At 38.9% G+C, this 11,219-nt stretch overlaps 1 long non-coding RNA gene across 1 annotated transcript; it reads right to left on the reverse strand.

The window, feature by feature from the left end:
• Positions 1–415: 415 nt before the first annotated feature.
• On the reverse strand, positions 416–9,682 carry LOC310735187. The gene is made up of 3 exons (XR_014536241.1): positions 9,516–9,682; positions 9,326–9,426; positions 416–476 (listed from the first exon to the last, which is right to left on the reverse strand). It is a non-coding gene; the product is annotated as an uncharacterized lncRNA (long non-coding RNA).
• Positions 9,683–11,219: the final 1,537 nt, after the last annotated feature.

An 11,219-nucleotide genomic window follows, 5' to 3' on the forward strand; every position in this document is an offset into this window, starting at 1 on the left:
GATTTGAGATAACTCTGATGAGTAAAACTCTTCCCACACTGTTCACAGTGATACGGCTTCTCTACTGTGTGGATACGCTGGTGTGATTTGAGATAACCCGGTTGAGTAAAACTCTTTCCACACTGTTCACAGTGATACGGCTTCACTCCTGTGTGGATACTCTGGTGTGATTTGAGACTACTCGAGTCAGTAAAACTCTTTCCACACTGTTCACAGTGATACGGCTTCTCTCCTGTGTGGATACGCTTGTGTGTATTGAGATTACCCTGTTGAGTAAAACTCTTCCCACACTGTTCACAGTGATACGGCTTCTTTCCTGTGTGGATACTCTGGTGTGATTTGAGATTACTCGAGTCAGTAAAACTCTTCCCACACTGTTCACAGTAATACGGCTTCTCTCCTGTATGGATACGCTGGTGTCTTTTCAGAACAGCAATTTTAGTAAAACTCTTCCCACAATCTGAGCAGTGGTGCATCTGGAAAACAATATAAAATGATTCAATATACTGTAATAATTTTAGATTTGGTCTTGCATGTTATCAGAAATGTCTGCTATAGTAATCCGATATGCTTTGAAACAAGATAAATGAGAGGTATTTTGGAGCCTTTTAGAAAACCTTTAACCTGTTAGGCCTCAACACAGATTTTGGGACTCACAGCTGAAAATGCTCTACCTAACTTTATATGTTCACAGTTCCTGATAAAAGTGGGCTACATACACAATTTAAATATCTTTACAAAAGAAGACACTTTGAGCTTTACTGTCCAATTATTCACAGTTGATATTGCTCAAAAAGATAAGTTATAGATGATTAAATACTGTAAAAAAATATTCAATTTTTTTATTCCTTCATATATAAATACATGAAATCAGTCCTGGAGCAATCCAGAAAAATAATGGGTTGAAGCCACATTTCGCATGAGTTTATATTTTAAATTGAATGAAGATATCATAAAAAATTAGATTCCTACAAACATTTATCTGAGACTATGTCTGATTCGCCCCTCCCCGCCCAAATTTTGGGACTCACAGCTGAAATGCTCTACCTAAATTTCAATGTTCACAGTTCCTGATAAAAATGTGCTACATACACAATTTAAATATCTTTGGAAAGAAGATACTTTGAACTTTACTCTCAAACATCAATGTTGATATTGCTCAAAAAGATATTAGGTTATAGATGATGAAGTCCCATGAATATACATTTCCTGCATTGAAAATAATTTTTATTTTATATATAAATACATGAAATCAGTCCTGGAGCAATCCAGAACCGCACTGGGTTGAAAGCCACATGTCTCATGAGTTTATATTTCAAATTTTATGAAGATTTTCATAACAAATGAGATTCCTACAAACATTTAGCTGAGACTATGTCTGATCTTTTTTCTACCTCCCCCTGTTTGAGAGACACCTGCTAAACTCAGGTGATCATTCATACTCTATTCATACAGTCTGCATATTAATGAACTGCTGACCATTAAAGGCTTTTGTTCTACATGTTTGGGGCTATTGATGTTGATTTGGCGTTCATATTGATGGCCAGGTAGCCAGACAAGCTCTTGTTTTACAGCCATGGCCATTTATATTGATGTCTGGCCATTCAAATCTCAACAATACACACACACACACACACACACACACACACACAAACACACACACACACACACACACACACACACACACACACTTTTCAAGCATTTCTCTTATAAAAACAAACAGGCAATAAAACCAATAAAATCGTATAAAACTATAAAAGATATATATTGTAACTTACAAATGTAAAATCGCATCTCCATGCAGATCTACAAGTCTCTGTTGTTACTCCGCCCCCCAAAATATTTTCCACATCTCTTTTTTTTTTTGCAAATCAAAATATGCGGGTCACGATTAAGAATTTCATACCAGATCGGTCGAGGCCCAGGTTAACAACGACCACCACAGGTATCGTTAGCCAACAGGGTACCAGTGGAAATTGGGTTACCTTTGGCCGAAGGGGGAGAAGGAAAGGAGGAAGACGTCTACAGAGACGGCAGGGAAAGGAGAAGTGTAGGAGAGTGGAGGTTCGGGTTGGTACTTTAAATGTTGGCACTGTGACTGGTAAAGGGAGAGAGTTAGCTGATATGATGGAGAGGAGAAAGGTAGATATGTTGTGTGTTTAGGAGACCAAGTGGAAAGGGAGTAAGACCAGAAACAGTGAAGGTGGGTTTAAACTGTTCTATTATGGTGTGGATGGAAAGAGAAATGGTGTAGGGGTGATTCTGAAGGAAGAGTACAGTAAGAGTGTAGTGGAGGTGAAGAGAGGGCTGTGAGATGGAGGAGAAGGAAAGATTCTGGAGTGAATTAGATGAAGTGGTAGATGGTGTACCTAGAAATTAACGATTGGTGATTGGGGCAGACTTTAATGGACATGTAGGTGAAGGGAACAGAGGTGATGAGGAGGTTATGGGTAGGTATGGCCTAAAGGAGAGGAATGTGAAAGGGCAGATGGTGGTAGATTTTTGCTAAAAGGATGGAAATGGCAGTGGTAAATACGTATTTTAAGAAGAAGGAGGATCATAGGGTGACCTATAAGAGTGGAGGAAGGTGCACACAGGTGGACTATGTTCTATGTAGGAGATGCAACCTGAAGGAGATTGGAGACTGTAATGTGTTGGCAGGGGGCAGTGTAGCTAGACGGCGTCGGATGGTGGTCTGTAGGATGGTTTTGGAGGTGAAGAAGAAGAGGAGGAGAGTGAGGACTGAAAGAAGAATACGATGGTGGAAACTGAAGGAGGAAGACTGTAGTGTGCAGTTCAGGGAAGGCTCGGTGGTGGTGAAGAGGTGCTGGATGATTGGGAAACTACTGCAGGAGTGATGAGGGAGGCAGCTAGAAAGTTACTTGGTGTGACATCTGGAAATAGAAAGGAAGAGAAAGAGATGTGGTGGTGGAATGAGGAAGTGCAGGAGAGCATAAGGGGAAAGAGGTTAACAAAACAGAAGTGGGATCACCCTGCAGGGTGATGAGAAAAGTGGGCAGGAGTACAAGGAGATGCGGCAACAGGTAAAGAGGGATGTGGCGAAAGCCAAGGATAAGGCATACGAAGAGCTGTATGAGAGGTTGAACAAAGACTAGAAGAAAAGAGACTACAACTTAATTAACATGTTATTAACAGTTATTGCTATATATGTAGACTGCTGACAATACACACTCTTGCAGCAATGTGCTATGTTGAATCTCTGTCTTGACCTGCAGTGGATTTTTATAAAGGACATCTCAACCATGTGTGTTTTCATCATGTACATAAGTCCAAACTTTACATTCAAGGACATTAAATAAGGTTTTATTGAAGACATTCCCTAACATTTGCATGATGTTTCTAAGTATTACTTGAACCACAATTTGATTTAAATTAAGTGCCTGCTAAATTGTCTTTATGTGCATTAGCATAAATAATGAATATGTGCTATTAATAATAATATACATTATATAGATAGATAGATAGATAGATAGATAGATAGATAGATAGATAGATAGATAGATAGATAGATAGATAGATAGATAGATAGATAGATAGATAGATAGATAGATAGATAGAGTGAGGAAAATAAGTATTTGAACACCCTGCTATTTTGCAAGTTCTCCCACTTAGAAATCATGGAGGGGTCTGAAATTGTCATCGTAGGTGCATGTCCACTGTGAGAGACATAATCTAAAAAAAAAAATCCAGAAATCACAATGTATGATTTTTTAACTATTTCTTTGTGTGATACAGCTGCAAATAAGTATTTGAACACCTGAGAAAGTCAATGTTAATATTTGGTACAGTAGCCTTTGTTTGCAATTACAGAGGTCAAACGTTTGCTGTAGTTTTTCACCAGGTTTGCCCACTCCTCCACACAGATCTGGCCTGTCGCTGAGAAACACGGAGTTTGAGCTTCCTCCAAAGATTCTCTATTGGGTTTAGGTCTGGAGACTGGCTAGGCCACGCCAGAACCTTGATATGCTTCATACAGAGCCACTCCTTGGTTATCCTGGCTGTGTGCTTTGGGTCATTGTCATGTTGGAAGACCCAGCCTCGACCCATCTTCAATGCTCTAACTGAGGGAAGGAGGTTGTTCCCCAAAATCTCGCAATACATGGCCCCGACCATCCTCTCCTTAATACAGTGCAGTCACCCTGTCCCATGTGCAGAAAAACACCTCCAAAGCATGATGCTACCCCCCCCATGCGTCACAGTAGGGATGGTGTTCTTGGGATGGTACTCATCATTCTTCTTCCTCCAAACACGTTTAGTGGAATTATGACCCAAAAGTTTTATTTTGGTCTCATCTGACCACATGACTTTCTCCCATGACTCCTCTGGATCATCCAAATGGTCATTGGCAAACTTAAGATGTGCCTGGACATGTGCTGGTTTAAGCAGGGGAACCTTCCGTGCCATGCATGATTTCAAACCATGACGTCTTAGTGTATTACCAACAGTAACCTTGGAAACGGTGGTCCCAGCTCTTTTCAGGTCATTGACCAGCTCCTCCCGTGTAGTTCTGGGCTGATTTCTCACCTTTCTTAGGATCATTGAGACCCCACAAGGTGAGATCTTGCATGGAGCCCCAGTCCGAGGGAGATTAACAGTCATGTTTAGCTTCTTCCATTTTCTAATGATTGCTCCAACAGTGAACCTTTTTTCACCAAGCTGCTTGGCAATTTCCCCGTAGCCCTTTTTAAGCCTTGTGGAGATGTACAATTTTGTCTCTAGTGTCTTTGGACAGCTTTTTGGTCTTGGCCATGTTAGTAGTTGGATTCTTACTGATTGTATTGGACATGCACCTACGATGACAATTTCAGACCCCGCCATGATTTCTAAGTGGGAGAACTTGCAAAATAGCAGGGTGTTTAAATACTTATTTTCCTCACTGTAGATAGATAGATAGATAGATAGATAGATAGATAGATAGATAGATAGATAGATAGATAGATAGATAGATAGATAGATAGATAGATAGATAGATAGATAGATAGATAGATAGATAGATAGATAGATAGATAGATAGATAATTATATTTAACTAATTCCTGTGTTCTGCTTCTCCAGCTACACAACGTAATTCGCTTCATAACCATTAATATTTAAATACAAAACATTTCCTTTCAGAATGATGTGGGAAACACACCCCTTGAAAGCCACTTCCAGAAGGTAATAGTGAAAGCACCTCTTGACCGTAATGGGAAAGAAAACAGCTATTACGCCCCAACATTCATTGAAAATTTGACCAGGTACTTCCTTCCACACGCAACTCTGTGGTCTGGCCTATTGCTAGGTAGGTTTTTTGATAGGAGTGTTTTCTAACATTACTACTGATTCAAAAAAACAAAAAAACAAAAACAAACAAACAATGTAATTCTTTAGGTGATATTGGACGTCATGGTACAGGCTCAGCCTACCAACATTTCAGGCAGATTTATAAAAAAGTCAGTCAGTCCAATAATCAGGTAAAAACTCTCTCTATTTTTTTTTTACATAAATGCATAAATGTAATGCCTTAAATAACTACAATTTGTTGTCCATAATACAAAACTTTACACAAGACAATCAGACACAAGGAATAATGGAAAAAAGTCAATGGGACCTAAAAAAAATTAGGTTCCAGAGAAGGAGATTGACAACATTGGATGATTTTGTCCAGATTTATCAGAGCATGCACGATGCACTGCTCCATGAATTTGAAGACACAGAACGAACAAAAAAGAGAGTAATGAAATATTTTTGTACTTTCGCCTTTTAAAAAATATTGGCAATTCAATGTTCCCTAAATATAAACCAAGATGCTGTAATATCTTCTTCTTCTTCTATTGGCTTCTCCCATTAGGGGTCGCCACAGGGGATCATCCTTCTCCATACCTCTCTGTCCTCTACATCTGCCTCTTTCACACCAACTACCTGCATGTCTTCTCTCACCACATACATAAACCTCCTCCTTCTTCTTACTATTTCCTTACTTCCAGATGGCTCCATTCTCAGCATTCTCCTACTGATATACCCCATGTCCCTCCTCTGCACATGTCCAAGCCATCTCAATCTCGCCTCCCTCACCTTGTCTCCAAAACGTCCTACATGCGCTGTCCCTCTAATAAACTCATTTCTAATCCTGTCCATCCTCGTCACTCTAAATGAAAACCTCAACATCTTCAGCTTTGCTACCTCCAGCTCCACGTCCTGTCTTTTACTCAATGCCACTGTCTCTAATCCATACAACATCTCAGGTCTCACCACAGTCCTATAAACCAAGATGCTGTAAGATACACTTCATAAAAAAATTTAAAAGATAAAAAAAAAGGTGTGTGTGTGTGTGTGTGTGTGTGTGTGTGTGTGTGTGTGTGTGTGTGTGTGTGTGTGTGTGTGTGTGTGTGTGTGTGTGTGTGGTTTTTTGTTCGGGGGAAGTCTTCAAAGGCACCCCCAAAAGTGCCAGAGAAAAAGAAAAAGCCAGAAGATGTGATCCAGGTTTAAATATACACACACATATATATATGTATGTATAGTAAAAAAATCTAACTGGTGAGGTACAAATATTGAGAACAATCACTGTAATCTGTAGTCACTTTAAAGTGTTACTGAATGTTAATTGTTATTATGATAGCAGATTCATGGCTTCCAATCTCTTGAATCAACTTTCACAGCTTATTTAGAAGGAGGAATATATTGATTGGAAATTGTATGTTTGTATATCCAGTGTCAATATGGCAGGAGACGAGCATGTTCAATTTCACTATTACAAAACACAGGCAGAGAGGAAAGATGATAGTCCTGAAGTACAACAAATATAAGTGTAGCCCAAAACACCTGAGCAGTCTGAAAGCAAAGGAAAATCAGCTGATTAATTAAAAGAATGGTTTATCATTGCATGATTATGACTGCATTTAATCTCATGGTCCCTCACATTTATCATGTGGTCTTCTAGAAGGTCCCAAAATGTAGAACTGACACTGCTGTCCCTCATTATAAAGATACTTAATAGACTAAGATCACAAACAAGATTGACTTTTTGTCCTCACACTGCATCAAATTTTAATTTGAACTGCCACAAAAAATATCTAAGAAATAAATTGTATCTTCTGTATCTACAGAAAGAACCAGTGAAGAATATCAGGAGAAGACAATAAAAAATTGAAGGGCCAATCTGGAATAAAGCAGGTCCATCAGAAACAATTGCTCCTCGAAGACTATGCAGGCCACCAAAAATACAAATGCTGCAACAAATACTTCACCCTGATTACTGGTTGTCCTGTGATATCATCGACCTGGCCAGCTACCTCATGGCAAAGGAAAATATGCACATTGATGGGTTTCAATCTGTTCTGCCCTTTAGTGCGATTCCAAATGGTGGAATTGTTGGAACCCCACAAAATAAGTTTCTGCAAATATTGAACATTCGGCAATGCCACTGGATCACAGTCAGCAATTGGTTTTGTAATGAAAATCAGCTCTCTGTGTATGACAGCAAGTGCACCCCCTTTGGACCCAGGGACACTACAAACACTGTCCTGGTTGGTGAGGCCGCAGTCAGGCAAGTTTGATGTTTTGCAACCAGCTGTGCAGCAGCAATCAAATAACAGCAATTGTGGGTTATTCGCAATAGCATTTGCATATGCTGTTTGCAAGGGTCACCCACCAGAGGTATGCATATTTAATGAAAGCAGGCTAAGGGCACAACTGTATGCTTCGTTTACAAAAAACAGTATCGCATTTGGCATGAAGAGTCGAGAGAGTGAAGCCGAGGCAAACGTAACCAAAACTGCGATACCTGTTTACTGTGTTTGCAGAACAGCTCATTACTATGAGCTCATGGTCCAGTGCTCTAAATGCCAAGAGTGGTATCATCCTACATGTGTAGATATACCCAGAAGTGTCATTGGTAATGAACAGTTCTGGCAATGTTTCAACTGCCACTGATGATGTACATGATGAACATTTGATTGTAAATAAAACTTGTCTCTGCACAATTGCAACCTTTCATTATTCGCTCTTTTTATTTGTGTTTTAAAATAAAAAAACATAGTAATAGAGTGAAATCCATATCCCAATTTTTATATGTTCGGACAAAACAAGAATGTATTTTTTCTGAAATCTTTCCAAAAAAAAAAGTGATTTTGCCTTTACTTTTCTCAAAAACTCCATAGTACAATAAGTTAATATTTAAGAGAATAATAGACAGGGACACTGTACATAGGAATCATTTGAAAGATTGAGCAAACCTATAAATAAAACTGTTTTATGAGTGTATGAATATGTGACATGATTGAAAATGCAGTGATGCTTGGAGTGATTTTGCCTTTAGTTTTCTTAAAAACTCCGCAGTAAAATGAGTCGAAATTAAAAGGAATAATAGACAGGGACACCCTTAATAAGAATAATTTGAAAGATTGAGCAAACCTATAAAGAAAAATGTTAAATGAATGTTTGAATGTGGAACATGATAAAAATGCACTGAGTCTTTTTTATAACGGAAACGCCTTTCTGAAGCGTCTTTCCATGTATTTGACCGCTCCCAGCACCCATACCGTAAGTGCACGATTAGACGCGCAACACTAAACAAAGTGCGGCTGCTTAACCGTGTATTTCCAAGATGCGGCTGCTGAACCGCAGTGTCTTTATGCACTTTTTCTACTCCAAGGCATGGACTGGTAATAGTTGAAAGATATTTTTTTTTAATTGAAGGAAATTATTATTTTTGGTTGTGTTGTTGCCCTGTAAAAGGTTTACATTAAAATGGAATTAGAAAGTCTATAGAGAGAGAGAGAGAGAGAGAGAGAGAGAGAGAGAGAGAGAGAGAAAGAGAGAGAGAGAGAAAGAGAGAGAGAGAGAAATGTAATAAGAAACTAATACCACTAATGTGTGTTTTATTTCAAATGTATTTTCTCATGTGTTTATAATATTAAACTTTGTTTCAGATTCAATGTTTAAGCAAAACTAAAGTTTGTTTCCATATGAAAAGGTTCAACATTACACATCTGGAGAGACGGAAAACATGCACAATTATGCATGCACATCAAAAACACTTTTCAATAAATACTGAGTTTGGCCCGCGATTTCGTCCCAGTGTTTAATTTTGGCCCACTGTGAATTTGAGTTTGACTCCCCTGGATTAAAGATTTGGGGAGAAATTTCGTGTTTCCTTGTAAAAGGATTTTTTTTTTAAATAAATAAATAAATAAATAAAAACAGTAGTTTATTGTGATACACTTAAAGTTAAGGAATTTTTTTATTAATATTTAATTATAAAATACATTATGATGTATCTTTGCCCTGCAAACCACACTGAAAGTTCAGACATGAATAAATTGTACCTTTGATCCAGCAGCAGCAGCAGCAGGAGTGTGTGGAGGTTCTCCTAAAGATCTCCGTCTGGACTCTGGTTTCATGATCAGAGGTGTAAAGAATCAGGACACTGGAAGAAAAATGCAGAGGTTCATGACTCCAGAATGTCCACTAGCTGTTCCCCGAGCAGCTCAGCTGCTACATTTCACTGTATCTCACCTTTGGGTAAAAATCCGCTAAATCCGGGACAAAAACGGGGTTGAAGCTCGCGCGCGATAGATTTATAACGGCGAAAGGAACGTCGATGTGCACGCGCGGAAAGTGAAGAAAAACTCACGCGCCCAACATTAACTTCCGACCGGAGCGCGTGAAAGAACTGTATAAGTACAAACACAGAGCACAAAGCAGTGGGCGGGGCCAACAGGCTCGAGTTCTAAATCTGCAAACATCATTGGCTCAGACATTGTCAGGGAGTGAAATCTGATTGGTTGTCTGTAATAATATCAAATATATAATATGAAATATTTTATATAATAAAAATTAAAATTTCGATTTGAATTCCAGTGGAAACGCGACTGATCCGAAGCTGCTGCTCTTTAGCTGATACACAGTGTTGTCAAAAGTATTTGGACACATGTCTTTTCCAGCCAGATGTGGTTCATAAATTCACCTAAAATGCTCTTTAATGCACCATACAGCCAATTAACATGCAAACTGTTGAAACACTTCATAGAAACAGAATGTAGAATCACTGAAAGCATTTTAAATGGGATTTAAATCCCCGCTACAGAGGGAAGCATGAGCTTTTCTGAAAAAAACAAACAGGTAACACTAGACATTTCGTCCCCCCACTTTTGAAATGATGGCTATGCCCCTGCACCACACACCTTGATAATCTTACACACATTTTCCGGGTGGTATAGAAATCTGCCAGCTGAGACATCCAGAGATCCACATCTGCATTTCAGGAGGTGATGAGCATCTGAGGGGTGACTCCCTGTGATATTATAGACTACATCAGGACAATGTTTACAATTTCTACATGTTGTTAAACTCAACAAGAAGCCAGTCATCACGTCCTGCAGCTGCCTGTAGCCTGTAGTCTACACTGCTATGTGTCAGGATAAAGGAATCATGTGCTGAAGCATGTCAGCGTGCCACAATGTTTGTGAGGGTCGTGTTAGAGTCACATATGACTTGCACTTTAACAGAAAGCATATGCTGTTTATTAACATAAACAATTTCCTTTTTTATACAGAGTCTTTACAGAAATATGAGTGCAGTCAATTGTGTTGATTACATTTGGAAAACTGAACATTGCTGCAAACTGCATTTTAATTTCAGCCTGTTCTTGCACAGTGAAGGGAAACCTGATGTATAGACTACCCACCTTAATAATAACATCCAAAATGACAGGCATTATGACACTCAGGGGCAGATACCAGACCTATAGCATGAGATTAAATAGAGTTATATTATGTTTAAAGAAGATCTTTGTGAAAAATTTAATTATATATAACATTTATATAAAGTCAACCTGTTGTCATTAACCCCAGAGTGGTGAGGACCTGTATTTGGACGGGGATGGCATGGTTCCGGTGTGTTGCCCTCTGTAGTACTGGACCCAATTCAGCACATAGATCCAGGAGCACAGCTGTAGGAATCTAAATCAGCTTATTAGCCAGTCTTCAAAAAAATCCAAGAAATCATCATGGTTCCTGGAGACTCTATTTCGCATTAATCTTCCATTGGTGTAATCCTCCAGCAGTGCCATCATGCAGCATTACACACGGGAGTCACCACAGCATTTATGTTTTATTCCAGCTCATTATGGAAAGATAAAATAAACTGATATTTGGTCTGGTGCCATGAACATATAAGCAATAATAGCTACAGAAAAGCTCCTGCTTCCCTCTGTAGCGG

This window comes from Silurus aristotelis, assembly GCF_946808225.1.
Source record: "Silurus aristotelis genome assembly, chromosome: 1".
Classification (NCBI taxonomy): Eukaryota; Metazoa; Chordata; class Actinopteri; order Siluriformes; family Siluridae; genus Silurus; species Silurus aristotelis.